Source organism: Scyliorhinus torazame, chromosome 18, assembly GCF_047496885.1.
Source record: "Scyliorhinus torazame isolate Kashiwa2021f chromosome 18, sScyTor2.1, whole genome shotgun sequence".
Lineage (NCBI taxonomy): Eukaryota > Metazoa > Chordata > Chondrichthyes > Carcharhiniformes > Scyliorhinidae > Scyliorhinus > Scyliorhinus torazame.
This window is the reverse complement of record NC_092724.1, coordinates 51,146,694-51,159,040: the sequence shown is the minus strand read 5'-3', so window position 1 is coordinate 51,159,040 and position 12,347 is coordinate 51,146,694. Positions and strand designations below refer to the sequence as shown.

The 12,347-nt window shown below is 52.5% G+C and overlaps 1 protein-coding gene across 4 annotated transcripts in view; it reads left to right on the top strand.

The window, feature by feature from the left end:
- The window catches only part of shdb (Src homology 2 domain containing transforming protein D, b), a 348,493-nt gene that overhangs the window by 1,667 nt on the left and 334,479 nt on the right, over window positions 1-12,347 (top strand). The window lies entirely within an intron of this gene.

The following is a 12,347-nucleotide window of genomic DNA, read 5'->3' as shown; positions in this document are numbered from 1 at the left end:
CCCCACTCTCTCTCTGCCCCTTGCCCTCTCTCTGTCCCTTGCCCTCCCCCACTCTCTCTCTACCCCTTGCCCACTCTCTGTCCCTTGTCGTCCCCCCCCTGTCTCTGTTCCTTGCACCTCACTCTCTCTCTGTCCTTTGCCCCCCACTCTCTCTTTATCACTTGCCTCCCACACCCTCTCTGTACCCCTTCCCCCACACTCTCTCCACCCCTTGCCCTCCACTCCCTGCCCCTTGCCCCACTCTCTCTACCCCTTTCCACCTCCATGCACTCTAACTGTTTTTTCCCCAACCTATCAACCCCTGAGCACACCTGCACTCTCAACCACTGCCCCCCCCCCCTCTCCTACATACCCACGTGCTCTCTCCCCATTTATTTATGCCCACACCACTTATCAATGTCCCAAGCTCTCTCTGCCCGGGTGACCTATCACACTTACTGCCCCATTGACACTTGCATTTTGCCACCTTGTTGCCTCAGCAACCTTTCCCCATTGCCTTGCGACGTTTCCTCATTACACCACGCCCTCTCCCTGTTACCCCCGTGCCCTCTCCCTGTTACCCCCGTGCCCTCTCCCTGTTACCCCCGTGCCCTCTCCCTGTTACCCCCGTGCCCTCTCCCTGTTACCCCGTGCCCTCTCCCTGTTACCCCCGTGCCCTCTCCCTGTTACCCCCGTGCCCTCTCCCTGTTACCCCCGTGCCCTCTCCCTGTTACCCCCGTGCCCTCTCCCTGTTACCCCCGTGCCCTCTCCCTGTTACCCCCGTGCCCTCTCCCTGTTACCCCATGCCCTCTCCCTGTTACCCCCGTGCCCTCTCCCTGTTACCCCCGTGCCCTCTCCCTGTTACCCCCGTGCCCTCTCCCTGTTACCCCCGTGCCCTCTCCCTGTTACCCCCAGGTGCCCTCTCCCTGTTACCCCCGTGCCCTCTCCCTGTTACCCCCGTGCCCTCTCCCTGTTACCCCCGTGCCCTCTCCCTGTTACCCCCGTGCCCTCTCCCTGTTACCCCCGTGCGCCCTCCCTGTTACCCCCGTGCGCCCTCCCTGTTACCCCCGTGCCCTCTCCCTGTTACCCCCGTGCCCTCTCCCTGTTACCCCCGTGCCCTCTCCCTGTTACCCCCAGGTGCCCTCTCCCTGTTACCCCCGTGCCCTCTCCCTGTTACCCCCGTGCCCTCTCCCTGTTACCCCCGTGCCCTCTCCCTGTTACCCCCGTGCCCTCTCCCTGTTACCCCCGTGCGCCCTCCCTGTTACCCCCGTGCACCCTCCCTGTTACCCCCGTGCCCTCTCCCTGTTACCCCCGTGCCCTCTCCCTGTTACCCCCGTGCCCTCTCCCTGTTACCCCCGTGCCCTCTCCCTGTTACCCCCGTGCCCCCTCCCTGTTACCCCCGTGCCCCCTCCCTGTTACCCCCGTGCCCCCTCCCTGTTATCCCCGGCACCCTCTCCCCCGTTATCCCCGGCACCCTCTCCCCCGTTACCCCCGGCACCCTCTCCCCCGTTACCCCCGGCGCCCTCTGCCCGTTACCCCGGCGCCCTCTCCCCACCCTGCTCCCAACCATCACTAGCTTCTGTCCCCGTTCATATCAGTGAAACTGGCAATGTTAGGGACGCATTGAGATTGGCATCCGGACCCCTAACTTCTGGAGATGAAAAATGAATAGCATTACTCCTGCCAGAATGGGAGGCTGAAGAGAAAAATCCCTTGTCAGATACACAATGTAGTGACTGAGAGTGGAGAGGGGAAAGCGTGAGCCAAGGTTGCTGTTCAATTTCAAGGTTCCACAAGCATTCATAAATCGCCAGTTTAACATCCACCATCCCCTGTAAGAGTGACACGCTCATAACTGTCTGTCTGTTGCCCATTGTATGTTCTACATGTCACTTATGGGATTGTAATGTATTAAATCTTCACACAGTTCAACTATTGCAGCCCTATTAATTCTCTATGATTTACCCAAATGCTGACCTAGAGTGCTGATAATATCGAGGCATCACACTTAGAAAAGCAGTTAATGAAATTAATTTTTTTTTCTATATTTACCCTGCAAAAGTGTATGCTTGTGTTCTTCAGGAGGCTGCATTTGACCTCGCGGTAATAGTTACCTTGGATTGATATCATTACATTTTGCTGATAGCTCTGTGTAGCCTGCACATTAATTGACAGTGATGTTAAATGTTCTCTGACTGGGTACCTCAGCCCCAAGCTCGTAAATTCCTGTCTGTTCCCATCAAAAGATAAAACCTTTGTGCGTGTTTAATTTCGCCTCACCTCCCCCTTCCCCCATCCTCATTCCAATTTCCACCCCTCCTCTACGGAGGTTGCGGACCCGTGACGGCAACAACTTATGTTTATATGGTGCTTTTAAGGTAATATAACACTCCATTGTGCTTCACAGGAGCATGATAGAACAAAAGTATGACCCCCGAGCCACATACGATGATGTTGGGATAGGTGACCAAAGGCTTGGTTAAGGCGATAGGTTTTGTGGAGAGTCGGGGTGGCACAATAGCACAGTGGTCGATAGCACAGTGGGTAGCACTGCTGCCTCATGGCGCTGAGGACCCGGGTTCGATCCCGACCCAGGGTCATAGTCCGTGTGGAGTTTGCATGTTTTCCCCGTGTCTGCATGGGTCTCACCCCCACAACCCAGGGTAGGTGAATTGGTGAGGCTAAATTGCTCCTTAGTTGGAAAAAAGAATTGGGTACTTTAAATTTTCTTTTAAAAAGTTTTATGGAGAGTCTTACAAAGGGGTGATTTGGAGAGGTGGATAAGTGTAAGGAGGATGTTTCTCATCTTGGGACCTAGGCAACGGAAGACGTAGTCACCAATGATGAAGCAATTAAAATTGGCACAAGGGGCCAGAATGAGGAATGTGCAGATATCTCAGACGGGCTGGAGGAGAGAGGGAGCGGTGAAGACCTGGAGGAGTTTGAAAACCAGGATGAGCATTTAAAGATGAATTTGTTGCTTGACAAGGAGCCCGTGTAGGTCAGCGAGCACAGGGGCGATAGGGGAATGGGATTTGCCATTAATTTAAGCCATGGGCGGGAGAGTCTTGGATGACTTTTAAGTTTACAGAAGATAGAATGTCAGAGGCCTGCCCAAGAGTTGAGTCCGTGGACAACAAATTCAGGAATGAGGATTTCAGCAGCAGACGGGCGGTTACGGAACTGGAAACAGGCGAAGTTAGTGAGGGCAGGAATATGGGGTTGGATACTCGCCTGGAGATCAAATGTGACACTGAGGTTGTGAACAGACTGACTTAATCCCAGGCATGCTAGATGGAATTGGCAGCTTGAGAACACATTTTGGAGGCGGGACCAAAAACAATGTCTTCAGTCTTCCCAATATTTAATTGAAGGATATCGGATAAGCAGTCTGCTAATTTTGCAACAGTTTAGAAGACCAGAGAGTGGGGGTGATGAGATAGGGCTGGGTGCCGTCCTCGTGCATGTGAAAACAAATGCTCTGCTTTCAGATGATGTCACGAAAGAGCAGCAAGTAGATGAGAAATAGAAGGAGGGGCCAAGGATCAATCCTTGGGGACATCAGAGATGATGTTGCAGGAGCAGGAAGAGAAACCATTGCAAATGATTCTCTGGGATGCTGAGTAGGTGAGAATGGAGTCCCTGGAGAACAGTTATTTATGAGCAGCTACATTATGCTACCTCGGGTTGCCTACAGGCTGCGCAGCCACACAATTCTCTGGAATGTACCAGGCAGGGCATCAAACAGACTGGAAACAACAAAGAACATTTTGAGGGAACATTGTTCCCAACTCCAGCTGGGTGCATCCTGGAGGTTTTGTCACATTACCTCTTGTCTCAATCATGCAGTTCTGCCACTGATTATAGAATAGAATCATAGAATCTCTACAGTACTGAAGCAGGCCATTTTGCCCTTCGAGCCTGCACCAACCCTCCAAAGAACACCCTACCTAGGCCCTTTCCCACGCCCTACACCCTTAACCCCACCTAACCTGTACATCCCTGGACACTAAGGAACAATTTAGCATGGCCAATCCACCTGCACATCTTTGGACTGTGGGAGGAAACCGGAGCAACCCCCCCCACGCCCACCACCACCACCATTCCCATCCCCTTCCATATGAGGCCCAGACCAGATGCGACACCACAGCTGGCAGTTTGGCTGAGATCGCTGGCGCAGAATGGGCTGGGAACCGAACTGGGACATTTTTCTTCCTTAGAGATGAGTGCTGCACAAGGAAACCAGGCCTTCGAGGGAAAGCTTGAAATGCGTGAGTGCTCTTGAAAATGGGTCTTCACCTTGATGATCAATTGTCACATTACTGCATTTCACATAGGATTTGGAATACTGGGCACACCATTTATCAATTATATTTCCCTTCATTTGTTACTGTTTCACAGAACATTGATTGGAAAAAAGCACGTATACTGTAAAGCTCTCCTAGTTGGATTTTGAGTTAGGTGGAGCCTTTTATTTGGAGCATCTCGATTGTATTTTTTCCTCTGACTCTGATTTGCAATGGCCTTTCATGCTGCTGGTTTCCATCAAGTGAAAATTAGATTGTCTGTATTTTGGAAATCCAACCCAAAAGGTCACAGTGCGGGACATCATGATTGAAGAGTAGAACAGAAGACGATAGCAAGGCTGTGTTTTAAAAGGTTGTCTGAAGGGAATGAAGTGGTGAGGAGTTCCACTTAATGGGGGGGAGAGGGGGGTGAATAAATTGGAGTAAGAGTGCATTGACTCTTGAATTCAACAGTGAGGATCCAGCAAGGAGTACCAGAATTTATGACCGTGTATTTGAAATTAGGGGGGAAAAACAAGGACGGAAGATTGAGTGGACCGGTGGCCATTTGTATCAATTAACTGGAGACCGGAAAGGCAGCAATGAGGAACAGGTTTCAAAGCTGCCCCTGGGAGAAGGATCGGGCAACAAGTTTTTCCTTGTATCTTGTCCAGGAACATGAGGGAGATGTTGCGACCCTCGCATGTTTGGGAGGAACAAGGGCCGCATGGCGGCGCAGTGAGTGGTTAGCACTGTAGTCTCACGGCACCAAGCTCCCAGGTTCGATCCCTGCTCTGGGTCACTGTCTGTGTGGAGTTTGCACATTCTCCCCGTGTTTGTGTGGGTTTCACCCCCACAACACAAAGACGTGCAAAGTAGGTGGATTGAACACGCTAAATTGCCCCTTAATTGGAAAAAATTAATTGGGTACTCTAAATTTTTTTTAAAAAAATGTTTGGGAGGAATAATTGCATCTCACACGAAGCTTCAGCTTTAACAGACTTAAGGGATTTTGGACTGTTCAGACATTATTATTATTTTAGATCCTTCTGTGTCCGGTCACAGTGGCTCCTCTCAGTGCCAAAGAGGATGGTGCTTCTAAACCCCCTTGACAGAATTGACATGTTTGCTGATGGCAGCCTGTTACAGGCAGTGGTGGTGGGCACCATTGAAAGAGAGTTTCAGCGAGCGCAACATCATTGCTGGCACCTGCTGCACAAAACAGCTTTTCAACAGGCGGCCAAAGGAATCCAGTGCAGCGAGTGCCCCAGTCTGGGGAACCATTGGACACCGAAGGATCCAATGTTATAATGTCTGAACTCAGGGCGGCACAGTGGTTAGCACTGCTGCCTCACAACACCGAGGACCCAGGTTCAATCCCTGCCCCGGGTCACAGGCCATGTGGATTTTGCACATTCTCCCTGTGTCTGCGTGGGTCTCACCCCATATCACAAAGATGTTCAGGGTAGGTGAATTGACCACGCTAAATTGCCCCTAAATAGGATTTTTTTTTAACCAAAGGACAAATGCTAACTACAGCACATCTGACCATCTGAAATAAAAACAGAAAATGATGACAAAACCTCAGCAGATCGGGCAAACCTGTGAAGAGAGAAACCGAGTTGGATCTGTGACCTTTCATCAGAACTCAACCTTGTTGAAAGGGCAGAGACCCTCGTAACGTTTAAGAAGTATTTAGATGTGCACTTGCGATGCCAAGGCGTACGTGGCTATGGGGCAAGTGTTGGGAAATGGGATTAGAATAGTTAGGTAGTTGTTTTTGACCGGTGCAGAGACCATAGGCCGAAGGGCATTTTCTATGCTGTAGACCTCTTATGATTCTACAAAATCTGCTGCCATCTACCGCCAATTTGAAATCCAGAATTTTGCACTGGTAAAGGTGGCCATGAACCTAATAAGTTGTTGTAGAAACCTAACTGAGTCACCAGTGAAAAAGGCCCATAGCTGAAGTTGTTGCTCCTGACTGGATATGGTGCAATTGTGACACATCGGTTTTGGGTACATTAGCCAGAGGTGATTCCTCTAGAATTGCGAATTCTGCATCAGCTCAAGCTAACAATACATGACGGCTGTCAACAGCTGTGTTGGCGTCACAATTCATTGGCTGTGCCTGGCTGTTGTATTTTCACTACTGTGTGAGAAAGGTCTGCAAAGCAGCAAGTGAAAGCTCATTTGACAGTCCATATCCTCCATTGCCTCTGTCTTGTCTGCCTGCTTTCCCGACACTTAGTTATGCGTGAGCCACAATTCCCTCCAATTAAACATTAGGAAGATTGAAGCTGTAAGGACTTTGTTTGCTTGCCACCGATTCAGCTCCCTCCTTGGCCATCACCTTGGACCGAACAAGCCTGTTCACAACTCTAGATATCATCCTCTCCACCTCAAAGACCATCTACTTCCACCCAGGGAATATCAAACCTGATGTATATTTGGTTCATGATCCACCAACATCCTGATATTTAAATTTTCTTCCGCCTGTTCAAATGGCCTCTCCCCTCTCTATCTCCATAACCCCCTCCAGCCCTCTCGTCCTCTGAAAATTCTATGGCCTCTCAGCCCTGGTTCATGTTCAGCGCTGCCCTCTTCATCTCACTCATGGTGGCTGTCCATTCAGCAATCTAGCTCTAGAAATCACTCCCTCAACTCTCCAACTCTCTTTAATGTGCTTCTAAAAAGCTGTCTCCCTGACCAAGCTTTTAGCCAATTGCACTGATGTCTCCTGCTCCGGTTCAGTGTCTCATCGAGCTCCCGTGAGGCATCTTGCAAAGTTAATGGTGCTACACTATATGTCGGTTGTTATGAGAAGTGCTGGCCACCATCTCCAAATGGCAGCTTCAAGAATTGCCATCAAACACATCTGAAGGTGGCGGACCAGGTCAGGTTAAGAAAGGGATGGGTAGGACAGGTATTCCATTCAGGGCTGGACGCGAAGAATAGAGGGGTGGCAATATTGGTGGGGAAGCGGGTGTCATTTGAGGCCAAGACTATCGTAGTGGATAATGGAGGGAGATATGTGATGGTGAGCGGTAAGTTGCAGGGGACGTGGGTGGTGTTGGTAAATGTATACGCCCCGAACTGGGATGATGCTAGATTCATGAAGCGCATGTTGGGGCCCATTCCGGACCTGGAGGGAGGAGGCCTGATAATGGGTGGGGACTTCAATCCAGTGTTGGACCCAGCACTGGACCGCTCCAGATCAAGGACTGGAAAGAGGCCGGTGGCGGCCAAGGTGCTTAGGGGGTTTATGGATCAGATGGGGGGAGTGGACCCATGGAGGTTTGCTAGGCCGCAGGCCAGGGAATTTTCTTTTTTCTCCCACGTGCACAAAGCCTACTCCCGGATAGATTTCTTTGTTCTGGGCAAGGCACTCATCCCAAGGGTGGAGGAGACGGAGTATTCGGCCATAGCCGTTTCGGATCACGCCCCGCACTGGGTGGAACTGGAGCTGGGAGAGGAGAGGGACCAACGCCCACTGTGGCGGCTGGATGTGGGACTGCTGGCAGATGAGGTGGTGTGTGGGAAGGTGAGGGGGTATATCGAAAGGTACTTGGAGGCCAACGACAACGGGGAGCTGCGGGTGGGGGTGGTATGGGAGGCGTTGAAGACGGTGATCAGGGGAGAGCTAATCTCCATCAGGGCTCATCGGGAGAAGACAGAGGGCATGGAAAGGCAGAGGTTAGTGGGGGATATTTTAAGAGTGGACAGGAGATACGCAGAGGCCCCTGAGGAGAGATTACTAGGGGAAAGACGACGTCTCCAGACGGAGTTTGATCTGTTGACCACAGGGAAGGCAGAGGCACAGTGGAGGAAGGCGCAGGGGGCGACCTACGAGTATGGGGAAAAGGCTAGTCGGATGCTGGCACACCAGCTCCATAAGAGGATGGCAGCGAGGGAAATAGGGGGAGTCAAGGATGGAAGGGGAGCCACGGTGCGGAGTGCGACGAAAATAAAGGAGGCATTCAAGGCCTTCTATGAGGAGCTGTACAGATCCCAGACCCCAGCGGGGGAAGAGGGGATGAGACGATTCCTCGACCAACTGAGATTCCCGAGGGTGGAGGAGCAAGAGGTGGCTGGTTTGGGGGCACCAATTGGGTTGGAGGAGCTGAGCAAGGGTTTGGGGAGCATGCAGGCGGGGAAGGTCCCGGGACCGGACGGGTTCCCGGTGGAGTTCTACAGGAAGTGCGTAGACCTGTTGGCCCCGCTACTAGTGAGGACCTTTAACGAGGCAAGAGAGGAGGGGACCCTGCCCCCGACAATGTCAGAAGCGACAATTTCTTTGATCCTAAAGCGGGACAAGGACCCACTGCAATGTGGATCGTACAGACCGATCTCGCTCCTCAATGTGGATGCAAAGTTGCTGGCAAAACTGCTGGCCACGAGGATCGAGGACTGTGTCCCGGGGGTGATCCACAAGGACCAGACGGGATTTGTAAAGGGCAGGCAATTAAACACCAATGTGCGGCGGCTCTTAAACGTGATAATGATGCCATCGGAGGAGGGAGAGACGGAGATAGTGGCAGCTATGGACGCGGAGAAGGCCTTTGAACGAGTAGAGTGGGAGTACCTCTGGGAGGTGCTGCGTAGGTTTGGGTTCGGGGCGGGTTTATCAGTTGGGTGAAACTCCTTTACAGAGCCCCGGTGGTGAGTGTAGTGACAAACCGGCGGAGGTCGGAGTACTTTCGGCTGTACCGAGAGATGAGGCAGGGGTGCCCCCTGTCCCCCCTGTTGTTTGCATTGGCGATCGAACCCTTGGCCATGTCATCGAAGGAGTCTAGGAAATGGCGGGGGGTGGTCCGAGGGGGAGAAGAGCATCGGGTGTCGCTTTATGCGGATGACCTGTTGCTGTATGTGGCGGATCCAATAGAGGGGATGGTGGAGGTCATGCAGACTCTAAGGGAGTTTGGGGAGTTTTCGGGCTATAAGCTCAATGTAGGGAAGAGTGAGCTTTTTGTAGTACAGGCAGGGGACCAAGAAAGGGGGATAGGGGATCTACCGTTGAGGAGGATGGAGGGAAGCTTTCGATACCTGGGGATCCAGATAGCCAGGAGTTGGGGGACCCTACATAAACTGAATCTGACGAGGTTGGCGGAGCAAATGGAGGAGGACTTCAAAAGATTTCAGTGCCTTCCCATCATGATCACCAAGGCCTTTTTTAAGAGAGTAGGTAGGAGCATTATGGGGTTTGTGTGGGCGAATAGGACCCCGAGGGTAAGGAGAGGGTTTCTGGAACGCTGTAGGGACCGAGGAGGGTTGGCGCTGCCAAACCTAGGGAGCTACTACTGGGCAGCAAATGTGGCGATGATCCGCAAGTGGGTGATGGAGGGAGAGGGGGCGGCATGGAAGAGGGTGGAGATGGCGTCCTGTAAAGGAACGAGCCTGGGGGCGTTGGTGACGGCACCATGAGCCCGGTGGTGGCGGCAACGCTAAGGATCTGGGGCCAGTGGAGACGGCACAGGGGTGCAATGGGAGCCTCGGTGTGGTCGCCGATCAGGGGTAACCACCGGTTTGTCCCGGGGAGGATGGACGGGGGGTTTCAGAGCTGGCATCGGGCGGGGATTAGAAGAATGGGGGACCTGTTCATTGACGGGACGTTTGCAAGCCTAGGGGCACTGGAGGAGAAGTTTGAGATACCCCCGGGAAATGATTTTAGGTATATGAAGGTGAGGGCGTTTGTGAGGCGACAGGTGAGGGAATTCCCGTTGCTCCTGGCACAGGAAATTCAAGACGGGGTGATCTTGGGTGTATGGGTCGGGGAGGGCAAGGTGTCGGAAATACACCAGGAGATGAAAGAAGAGGGGGAAGCACTGGTACAGGAGCTGAAGGTTAAATGGGAGGAGGAGCTGGGGGAGGAGATTGAGGAAGGTCTGTGGGCTGATGCCCTGGGTAGGGTTAACTCCTCCTCGTGTGCCAGGCTCAATGCTCTGGTTTCCTCCCACAGTCCAAAGATGTGCAGGTTAGGTGGATTGGCCATGCTAAATTGCCCTTAGTGTCCGAAAAGGGGTTATGGGGACAGGGTGGAAGTGTGGGCTTAGTTAGAGTGATCATTCAAAGGGCCGGTGCAGACTCGATGGGCCGAATGGCCTCCTTTACGCTGTAAATTCTATGATTCTAAGTCGGGGAAGGCCCTGGGGCCAGACAGTTACCCGGCAGAGTTCTATAAGGAGTTTGTGACAGAGTTGGCAACACATTTATTGGGGATGTTTAGCGAGGCGCTGGAGAAGGGGGAGCTGCCTGATACTCTGCCCCAGGAATCGATCATGCTAATCCTGAAGGAGGGGAAAGACCTGTGGGAGTGACTTGTTGGAGTGTGGGTCATATTGTTAAACGCAGATGTGAAAGTGTTAGCTAAGTTATAGGTGGGGAGGATGAAAGGATGTGTTTCGGGGGTGGTTACAGAGGACCAAACGGGTCTCACGAATGGCAGGCAACTTTCCAATAACATTAGGCAGTTATTAAATGTGATCATGACCCTGTCGAAGGGACAGGTACCGGAGGTAGTGTTCTCTACAGGCGCGAAGGGTGGAGTGGAGGTACCTGTTTGAAGGTTTGGGTTTGGGCCAAGGTATGTGGCGTAGGTCCGTCTGCTGTACCTGGCCACGGTGGCGAGTGTACCGACAAACCAGATGAGTTCATGGAGCTTCGGTTTGCATAGGGGAACAAGGCAGGGTTGCCCGTGGTCGCCGCTGCTGTTCTGTTGGCGATAGAGCCCTTGTCGATGGCCCTTAGGGGGTCAGTAGAGTGGCAGGGGACTGAGAGAAGGAGTAGGGAGCACTGAGTGTCGCTGTATGCAGACGAGATGCATTGGAGAATATGGGAGAATTATGGACAAAATGGAGAGGTTTGGGTCCTTCTCAGGCTATTAGCTGAATGTCAGAAAGAGTGAGGGGTTTCCGGAGAATGCGGCGGCTTGGGGAGCCAATCTTGGTGTGTTGCCATTTACGTAGCCAGGGATAGGTTTAGGTATTTGGAGGTTCAGGTGACGGGGGAGTAGACAACAATGGACAAATGGAACCTGACAAAGTTGGTGGAGGAGGGTACGGAGGTCTTTAGGAGATGGGATACAGTACACTTGACACTGGCGGGAAGGGTCCAGGTGGTAAAAATGAGCCTTCTGCCAATATTCCTGTTTGTATTCCAGACCCTCCCGAACTTCATTCCGAAGGCCTTTTGCCGGAAAATGGATGCAGCGATTTTGGAGTTTATCTGGGCGGGGAAGGTACCTAGGGTGAAGAGGCCCCTGCTACAGAGGCAGAAAGGGGGGGGGGGGTTGGCATTACGAAATCTGTTGCACTACTATTGGGCAGCGAATGCGGAGAAGGTGAGGTGGTGGTGGGAAGGAAACGGGTTAGAGTGAGTTAGGATAGGGGAGGAGTCCTGTAGGGGGTCCAGCCTGAGGGGTGGTGACGGCAGCGCTTCTGCTGGCACGGAGGAGGTACAAGGTGAGCCCAGTGGTACAGTCCACGATTAGGGTGTGGAACCAGTTGAGGAGACACTTTAAGATGGAGGCAATGTTGGTGCTAATACCGCTGTGTGGGAACCAAGGTTTAAGCCGGGGGAGACGGATGGCATGTAAAGGAAGTGAAGAGAGGTGGGGCAGGTGAGGGCGAGGGATCTATATCTGGAGGAGAGGTTTGCAAGTCTGGAAGAGCTGTGGGAGAGGGTGGAGATTCCGAACAGAAACAAGTTTGGGTATATGCAAGTGAGAGACTTGGTGCGGAAGGAATGGAAAGGGTTTCCCAAGCTGCCGGGATATACCTTATTGGAGTGGTTGCTGCTCCTAGATGTGGAAGGGGAGGGTAGGATTGGGGAGCTGGAGGAGCAGGAGAGAGCACAGGTGGTGAGGATTAAGGAGAAATGGGAGGAGGAGCCGGGGGGGGGGGGGGGGGGCGGTGGGGGGGGGGGGGGGGGGAGATAGGATGAGGAGTGAGGCGATGCATAGGGTGAATTCACCCTCCCTCGTGTGCGAGGATGAGTTTGGTTCAGTTTAAGATGGTGCATAGGGTGCTTATGACTCAGGCTAGGTTAAATGGGTTCTTCCAGGCGGGTGGCATATCAGTGTGA